The 10,042-nt window shown below is 41.9% G+C and overlaps 1 long non-coding RNA gene across 1 annotated transcript; it reads left to right on the top strand.

The window, feature by feature from the left end:
- The first annotated feature begins 6,374 nt into the window (after positions 1 to 6,374).
- On the top strand, positions 6,375 to 9,833 carry LOC111723736. Its single transcript, XR_002772219.1, has 3 exons — positions 6,375 to 6,567; positions 6,676 to 6,874; positions 7,379 to 9,833. It is a non-coding gene; the product is annotated as an uncharacterized LOC111723736 (long non-coding RNA).
- The last annotated feature ends 209 nt before the right edge of the window (positions 9,834 to 10,042 follow it).

The following is a 10,042-nucleotide window of genomic DNA, read 5'->3' as shown; positions in this document are numbered from 1 at the left end:
ACTTTCTACCTGCTCTGGGAGACAGACTTGTTCCATTTTGTAATAAAGTGCTGCTTATGTGAAATTGTTTCCTGACTGTGGTTGCTCCATTGTACAGGACTTGCTAGCAATTTTTTCCCTCCTAAGGAGCCAGAGAACAAGGACAATACAACCAGAAGGCTGGACTTGATACTTTGGTGTGTGTCTGGTCATTTTTGGCCAAGAACACATCAACAGCCAAGGGCAGACCACCAACCTGACACCACAAAAAGAAACACAACCTGAACCTCAATATAAGGAAAGTCTTGAGTCAGGTAAGCAAGCCCAGCGAGAGATTTATGGGGAGTAGGGAAGACAGAGGGGTCCTGGTAGTTAGCCTCAAAGATAGCCTAGCACACAACCCAAAGTTCATTTATCAAATTCCATGAAAGCTTTGTAATGGGGCTTCTCATCTCTTTCACTCTCTAAGCTTTCAAAATGCTACTTTCTAGATATTTAATTCCTCGCCCAGACCTTTTACCTATTAGATTATTTCATGATTCATTTCATGATGTGTTGTCAGAAGCAGTGGTTCTCAATTCTAAATGCATTTTAGAATCACCTACCTCCCCTCCTTACTCTCATTTATTTGGATGGGCTCAACCCTAGGTGATTCTTACAGCCAAAGCTGAGAACCACTAGTTGGAAAGCAATCCAAACACATGAAAATTATATGAAGAAGGAATATATTTACAATTGGAGGCAAAGTGCCTCCAATTCCCATCTGAGTAATTGGACATATCATGTTTTTGTCCATCAAATTTAGAGAGACTCAATTGCAGGGGCTGAAATATATTTGCCCATGATGGGGTTCAGGCCATACTACCCCAAAATATTTTAGGCTGAAGGAGCTGGGAAAACAGCAGAAGCCAGAAGGTGGCTCTTTCCTGCCCCTCTCCCCTGAAGCAAGTCATGAAACCTAGGAAGGAGTTTTCTGACTTGTCCCTGACACAGATCATAGGACTCTGGGTGAGAAGTATCTTCCCTATACCTGGAGGAAAAGAACAACCTTATCTCTGAAGAAGGGTGACAGACAAGAATCTGAACGACCATGCCTTCCTGGGCTTACTCTAGCTTATTACCATTGGATCATAACTTTTTGTTCACTCTACTTCTGCACAGCTATTCACTTCCTAGTATAAAAAACACACAGGTTCACCTGTTTCTTGGAATCTTCATTTCCTCATGCAGACTCTTGTCACATAAAACTTATATATAAATGTGTGTGCTTTTCTCTTGTTCATCTATCTTTCGTTATAGGGATAGACTGAGTCATGTTCAGTCATGATTTAGGAATGGTGAGGGAAAGATAGTTCTTCCCTGAATCCATGACACTCAAATTTTTACAAAGGACTGAAGAAGTTCCAAACATCATATGTGAGTAGTAAACAAAAACAGTAGAATCAAAGGTAATACATACTACTTCACATTCAAAATACAATAAACAAGGAAATATGGAACAGGATGCATCAAGTTGTGATTTTTTGTTAAAAATTATAGTAAAATCTAAAGCTACCATTTAAAAGTGCCACTTCCTGTATTAAGCACTTTCAATGGGTTACCTATCTCACTGAAAACACCATTTTGCAATAGAACTTATTGTCCCCATTTCACAGATGAGGAAATTGAGGCTCAGAGAGATTAGGACACTTTTCCAGAATCACAAACATAGTAAGTGGCAGGACTAGGTTTAAAATCCAGGTCTTTTCCTTTCTAGAATTTATTCTCTTAATCTCAGATCATCTTTCACCTAGACCACCAAAGAGTCTCCTAAGTACTTGCTACTCAAAGGATAGTCCCATGGACCAGCGGCAGCCTATTGGGAAAACTGAATCTCTGATCCATTCCAGGTCTTATTGAATCAGAATCCATACTTTATGATCAACAGGAGATATGTGCATTAAAGACCCATAAACCTACCTGGTTTCACGGCAACTATTCCATCGGATAAAGTCATTATCTGTACTGCAACCACACTTTTTTTTAAATAAATCATATCTGTGTACATTAATGCTATCATGGGGTACAGAGTGCTGTTGCTTATATACAATTTGAAATACTTTTATCCAACTGGTTAACATAGCCTTTATGTCATTTTCTTAGTTATTGTGTTAAGACATTTATATTCTACATTTAGAGAGATTCACATGTACCCTTATAAGATAAACCATAGGTGTAATCCCACCAATCACTCTCCCTCCACCCCTCCTCCCCCCTCCCCTTCCCTCCCTCTCCCCTTTCCCCATATTCTTGGGCTAAAATTGGGTTATAATTTTCCTATCAAAGCTATAAATTTGTTTCAGAGTAGGACTGAGTACATTGAATATTTTTTCTTCCATTCTTGAGATACTTTGCTAAGAAGAATATTTTCCGGTTCCATCCAAATGATTCCTTTAATTGACAAAATGTATATATTTATGGTGTATAATATGATTTGAAATATGTATATATTGTGGAATGGCTAAATCAAGCTAATTAACATATGCATTAACTCACCATTTGTTATGAGAACACTTAAAATCTCCTCCTAATAATTTTCAAGAATATAAAACATTTTTATGCATCCATAATTTTTAAACAAATCTGATCATTTCATTTCCTCACTTAAGACTGTTCTGATTCCCCAGATGCCCTTGGAATAAAGTCCAAAACTCTTAAAATGCTGGTAACTGGGCTCTGTATCATATCACCGAGCCTCCCTCTGCGGCCTCACCTCCCTGCTTCTACTAGTCATTGATTTTTCAGACCCCAAGCATAAAGACCTTCTTTCTGCTCACCACATTCCAGCATCCCCTCCCCTCCTCCCTGCCTGCCTTCCTTCCTTCATTCCTTCCTTCTACCAAGCTTAGGGTGACCAGAGGTCCCACTTTTGGCGGGTCAGTCCTGATTTTTAACAATTTGTCCCGCGGCCTGTGGTGTTTTAAAAAAGTCCTGATATTTGGAAAGAATGCACTAACAGGAGGGAGAACAGTGAGGGAATATACGGTTTTCGGCTGCCATGTGGCTATTTTGCCAGGATATGAGTTTTATATTATTTTTGTTAATTTTATAATGTTAAACTGTAATAATAAAAAATAATAGTTGAGAAGTGATTATGGAGAACTGCTTATCAAAGTCTGCATTGTTGTCAAGCCCCCCCCCCATCAATGGTGTCCCACTTTACCAATGTTAAAATCTGGTCACCTTAACCAAGCTCTTCCCTGCCTGGAATATACCCCTGCTCACCACCATCACCACATCCCTGCTACTCTCTCACCATTCTCACCATTCTCACCATTGCAGAGTGCACTGCCTGGCACAGAGTAAGGAAGAAGAGAAAAGAGCTGCATAAAGAAACGCTGAAGACACTGAGGTCCTTGCTTCCTCCATCCCCCTCCGCTCTTGCTGTGATGCTCATTGCCGATTCTCCTTCCTGTTCCCTTTTCAGTAACTCACTTCCTTATCAGTAACCTCATGGCTATTGAAGTTGTCAGCTTCAGAAAGAAGCACTGCCATGTCCCCATGGTTGCTGCCCCAGAATTACTCACCAACCAGATGACAAGTGCTTCACTTTAACTCCTAGGCTCCTGAGATAGGCCCAGTTCTTTCTAGAGGTGGAAAGAAGGCCCTGCTGACAGAAACAGGCCGCTTTTAAATCTGAGATTTAATATATAGTGAAAACACAGACCAGGGACCTCTCAGCAGGCAGCGCCAAGACAAAAGCCTCACTATCTCTCTGCCCGTGTGAGAGAGTGTCACTGTGCTGACAAGATGGGTTATCAAGAGTGCAGGCAACTTCATATTTTAGACACAATGGCCAAGCTTGCTACCCTAAGAAAACAAATGGCAGATCCTTTTATAAAATAGATATCTTCCTCAAGTTTAAATCTTGAGTAAATCCAAATGTTCATATATTAAGCTTACATTAATAACAAAACAAGAGCTACTATTTATCTATGGAGCAACCGATTAAGAGCCTGAAAGCATTAAATACACTTTCTTCTTCATTATCACTTTGTGAGGTAGAAATATTTCTTATTCCTATTTTACAGGAGGAAAAAAATCCCAAGAGCTAAGGAACCTAAGAGGCAGGGCTGGGATTTAAATCATGGGCCTCCAGACAACCACACTATCACTTCTCTGCTATGTTTTCCTGTTTGGATTGCTTTCTCATCTGAGAAGTCACAGACATGGACATTCCCAAAGAGACAGTCCCTTGGAGAATGACCTCAAAGGCTGAGATTTTTCTCTGCAATGTACATCTTGAAAAGAAAGTAACCTCCTACATCTTGTATTTCAAAGCTGCATTTCTGCATTAAAAGCAAAAACTGAGATTTAGGGATAAGATGTGGAAACAGGGCTCAGGAGTGTACATGAATGCAATTCCACAAATACTTTTTCAGTGACTACTAGAGATCAGGCACTGTGCTGGAAGGTGAGTAATCAGGTGTCCATTGCGAGAGTGCAGGGGGGAGGAGGGCTCACAGAGAGTGATGGGGAGAACTTAACTTGTGACTATTTCAGGAATGTTACAGCCAATAATTTACAAAACTGTTACTTTATTATCTAATTATGTAGAAATCATCTTTCACACAGAAGAGGGGAGAGTTACCTGCTTTATTATCTGTGAATACATAATTGACAGGACCAACAATATATCTTCTAAAATGCAAGTTTTGTATAATTTAAACAACTCATTACATTTCTGATATTTAATATTCGAGGGTTAGATTTTAACAACTGTGAATGCAAACAGTGTCAGAATCTGCTCTCAAGTGTTTGAAATCACAAAAGAGAAAAGAGTATTGGCAGCCAAATCAAGACTAATTCCCAAAATAGAAATAGATCATATCAGAGCTGAGTGTATATGGAAAGAAAGATGGAGACACAAAACCATTTCCTAAAGCATTCCATCAAACACTTACAGGAACCGAGGCTAGGATGACGACACCAAAGAGAAAAGCATGAGCCTACAAAGGTTACAGACAGTACTAAGAGACCTCCAGAAACCCATCTTGCAGAAACAAGATGCTTTTGACACAGGGCATGAGAGGAAGACTGCAAACCACCTTGCACTTTACTCCCCTCATTTAAACAATGAAAGTGTTAGATGAGTTTATTATCTTTCCAGTCCCTAACCCATTGGGTCCTTTTCATCAACATGGCCCTGGCACTTAAAAAAGAAAGATGAACATCTAAAGATGTTTTTTAAACATTTGAATTAATGAAATAGGACAACCTCACTACTAATAAAAAAGAGATGTTACAACAATTGGTCCTGGTCTGTGGCACAGAAAGGACAAATTAGGTGAAAAACCATTATCTAAACAGCTACACATCTGGTACTCCTGCTAGCTGACTGCTGGTAGAATGAAAATAACCCTGTACTTGGAATTAAGACAACTTGGTTCTAGTCTCATTTGTGACACAAACCAACTGCGTGACCTTGAGCAAACTGCTTTACCACCTGGGCCAGTTTCTTCATCTCTACAATAAAGGTATTATAAAACTATATATAGCTAACATTTGTGGGACCTTTACTATATCTAGGAACAGTTCCAAGATTTTTGCCTGAGATTTAAATGATCTCAGAGGTTTACGAAGCTCTAATGTATATTGTCTAACTAAGAGGCAACATGGTATAATGGAAAGAGTCCAAATTCTATAGTCGGAAATGTTGGACTCCCTCTTGGCTCTGTAAAGCAGGGTCTTTTTCTAAGCACAGACTGTTAGCTGGAGTTACAGTCCCACTACTTCTATTAATTAGCTGATTTAACTTGAACAAATTACTTCTCCAGCCTTAGTATTCTAATCTGTGAAATGGATATAAAAATGTTTCTCTCTCTCATACAGCTTTTATGATGATTTATAATGACATATTTCTTAATGAACCTATATTAAATTTTATTACTAGTTGTATAGCCATGGACAAACCATTTATCAAGCTTTTTCTTGGCTACAAAATGGGAAATACAATATTTTTAAAAGATAGGTGAACATACTCTGTAAACTGTCCAGTGTCAGCTGTGTTTGAAAGCATGCATGTTCCTTGTTTACTATTTGGAACACAGTATACAACAACACCATGTCTAACTCTTGAAAGAACACACGCAGTCAACAACCACAAGGAAAACAAAAGCAAAACACCACACACCCAAGACTTCTCTATTAAACATCTCTCTTTAGCCCCAGGTCTTAGGAGGTCGGCGCAGAGGCTGGCCGCCTCCTGTCAAGGCCCCATGGCAGTTGTAGCTCCTAGTCAAGGAGCGGCTCCATAGAAAGGCAGCAAGTAAGACTTCACCTCCCAAGAGATTATCTCGCCAGGCCAAATGGCCCGCGGGCTGGAGGACCAGCCCGCCGGGAAACTGGGGGCGGGACTACAACTCCCAGAAGCCTCTGCAGCCCGGGCGCCGGCGGCAAAATGGAGCCGAGGGAGGCGGGCTCAGGTGTGCAGAGCTGAACAGGTGGGAGGCAGGACGGTCCTTGGCTATCCGGCCCAGATCCTTTCTAAAACAACCCCTGGCGCTATGTTCTACTGGTCCCAACGCAGTTCTGAGAGACCCAGAATAAGTAAGTTTGCAAATGAAACATAAACATGACAATTTCTATTTCGTTTTCAGGCAGGAACTTTGGGTCACGTGATCTGGGAACCTTAAGCTTGTTTTTGTTTTTTCTCAGATAAACGCAGTGAATCACTGTTGCAAGGTAACAGCAGAGGCAAAATTTGAACCTACCGAGGAAGCTCGAAATTCAGCTCGAAATCTGCCTCTCCTTCCCCCCACACATGAAGATATACCTTTAAAATCCCCTCTTATGAATCTAAAGCTAAAAACAGCAAACCGTAAAATAGGTGTAAGGAGTTCCCAACAGTGTACTGGTGAGTCCTCCCAACACAACGAATTCGGTGATTTTTCCTTTGCTTTTTAAATCTCAAATGCAGCATTTTCCGCCCCCTCCCCCCAGCACGGCCCTCTGTGCCCTGCTCTGCTCTCATCCTGAGAGCAAGTTCAGCCCGGCTTTGGGCAACCCCGAGCTGTGAGTTTAACGCAGACCTGGTCTGGGTTAAATTCCTGCCGCTTTCTATGAAACCGACAGTCCGCCCCAAATCCATAGTGCCGGCCATCCCTGCAGGGGCGAGAGCTGGGGCGTCCCTGGACCCCTGCGGCGGGGCCCCAAATGCAGTGGAGGAGGGACGGGCTAGGGCGGCGACCGGTGTTTAGGAACTAGGGAGCTGAGGGCCAACTTTGAGAGACGGGGAGAGGGAACGTCTATCGGAAGGGCGCTCGCCCAGTCCCGGCCCCACTTGGTGAATGGCCAGACAGGGGTGGAAGCCCAGAAACACTTTCCACCTGGGCTTGACCTTCTGCCTTTACCCTCCAAGATGTTGGCAAGGAAGCCAGGAGCAGGAGCGCCGCCTGGGCGTATGCCCACTGGCGTGGCCTCCTGAGGGATCCGGGAACAGCAAAATAGATCCCGTGACAGAGCAGAAGAGCTTGGACTACAATTCCCAGAAGACTCCGCGCGCCGGGTAGCGGGCCCCAAGATGGCCGCTCGTCCGGGGAAAGGAGCGGAGACCAATAGACGCAGAGCACGGCCTACTCGAGGCCAATCGGGAGCCACAGAGGCGGTAACTCTGATTGAGGGGTGGGACTGAGGTGAGAATCGCATAAATCTTTGACTTTTCCTAATGGAAAAAGAAACATGACTCTTTCCACGTTAACTTACCCCCTCACGACTCCCCACTGGCTGATTTCTTTTCACTTCTTTTCCCCACTCTGGGTCTTTCTTGATTCCTTAAGCCTTCCTTTTCTAAAGTATCTCTCAGAATGTGGACTCCACAGTCCCCGACTTGATCCAATTCCCAACCTCACTGAGCCCTCCCTGGCATCCTAACAAAATTTCACAACTTCTTCTTCCCCTTTTCTTTCTTTCTTTTCTATGCTATTTTCCTCCTTACCAAATTTATCATTGCCAAGCATTGTATAAAATTTACTTATCTTTTTTATCCTCTTACTAGTCCAATAGAATGCAAGCTCCATGCAGATGTAAATTTTTGGTTTTGGTCACTGTAGTATTTCTACCGCTTAGAAGAGTGGCTAGCACGTAGTGATATACTGTGGTTTGTTTTTGTTTTTTTTTTAATAATTGACTGAAATCTAGTTACTTTTCTATTCTCCCTTTCTCTGATGCAGATCAAATCAAGCCACCTCTAACCACCATTGGTCCCTTGTGCTTGCTCTTTCTTTTAATTCAAAATCATCGTCTCCGTATAGTCTGTGACAAATGCTATGTGGGTGCTGGAGAAATCATCCATTTAGACCCAGTTCCTAACTTCAAGATGCTCTATGTCTAGTGGAGTATGAAAAGCAAACTTAATTTTGCAATAAACACAATCACAAATTGCATGGCTAAAGAATTTTCATAAGATTATGCAGCATCTAATCAGGAACCAGAATCCCTGCTCAAACCCTTGCCTCTACACCATGCTGCTGCTTTTAGCTACATCTCACCTCATCGTCAAGTTGCTCCCTTTCCTTTATTTCCCTTCCCTTCCTGGCCTAAGTCCTAGGAAGAAGAGATATTTATCAGTCATCTTTTACATTTGAAAAGGGAGAAACAGAGCAATTACATGTGGACATACACTCAGATGTTTCCCTATTTCCTCTAGAACAATTTCCTTTTTTATTCCCCCCACACACACACACACTTTTTTCCTTTTTCCTTGGCCTGATTCATTACATGTAAGTGATTGCACCAAGTCTTAACTCTCATCATTTGCGATGTTTGAACCCTGCAGAGAATAGCAAGGTATCCTGCAAAGTGTCCTGGGGTGAAATACTGATATACTTAAAAGTTCAGCTCTCAGGGAATGTGACATTGGATTACAGGTCATCACACAGACACCATAGCCACATAAATTATGAGAGAATTGTGAATAATAAGGTAAAATTGAAAACAGTTAAAACAGTAGGAATGTGATCAATATGTGTATAGACTAATTTTGTGCCTAGGGATTAAAATCCTTGTTCAGGCTTCCTAGCCTAATCCACTGCCAATTTGGAGTTCTTTCCTATAACAGTTCTCTCTAGCTTTTATGAGCATGGACTTAGCTCAGCAGTCCTAGCTTTTCTCAAGCTGAATGGCATGAGAGATTTCAGCACATGTGTCAGCAGCCAGACTAAACATAGACAAAAATCAGAACCATATGAAACTGCAAAGCTCAAAAACTGGACTCTCCTCCTGATAAAACATCAGCCTGTAATCATTACATCTTCTACTTAGCAGTCAAAAAGCAAATGTCACAAAGGTACTCAGTATCTAAACAATGGTATCTAATGATCACACCGTTGTAGGGCAGCCTAATATGAGCATACAGGTATTACTTCAGCTGTGGGTGATGCCAACTGCTGGCTGAAGGTTAACCATGACCTTGAGCAATGCATATATTCACAAAAAGCATTAAGACATAGCACTTGCCTTGGACCCAGGACCTCCAAATGCTGAGACAACCAGTGGGATGTCACTATCTGATCTGCAATGTGACTGAAATAACAACCACATTAGTTTTAGTTCTCCGAGAAGCAGATCCTGAGGCAGGTATTCAAGTGCAAGTAGTTTATTTAGGAGGTAATTGTAGGAAATATCAGTAAGAGAGTAAGGGAAGGGAAAACAGAACAAAACAAGTGCCCTAGCTAGCATGTTATCACTAGGGGCATCTAGGGTCTCTAGGACATAATATGGAATACATGCATTAGATTGAGTTAGCTCACCTGTGAGACAAGAGAACTGGATTACTTGAACACCAATTCCCAACAATCTATGATTGGAGGCTGCTTTCAGGGACTATTAAATTCCTGGCTTGTCTGCCATGCTGCACAAGGGAACAGAGTTTCCACAGTGGCCAGAGAAAGCCAGAGATTCGGGTGCTAACATTAGGAGTCAGGCTGGGATGCACTGAAATCATAAGAGAATAGAGGGTACTGGCAGGGCACCAATAGTATCTGCTAGAGTGGCTTTGATTCACCTTTCATTCATGATTCATGAT

The sequence above is a fragment of the Otolemur garnettii genome, unplaced genomic scaffold (assembly GCF_000181295.1).
Source record: "Otolemur garnettii isolate 467f Iridium unplaced genomic scaffold, OtoGar3 scaffold00015, whole genome shotgun sequence".
Classification (NCBI taxonomy): Eukaryota; Metazoa; Chordata; class Mammalia; order Primates; family Galagidae; genus Otolemur; species Otolemur garnettii.
The sequence above is the reverse complement of the archived record's forward strand: the minus strand, read 5'-3'. Positions and strand labels throughout refer to the sequence as shown.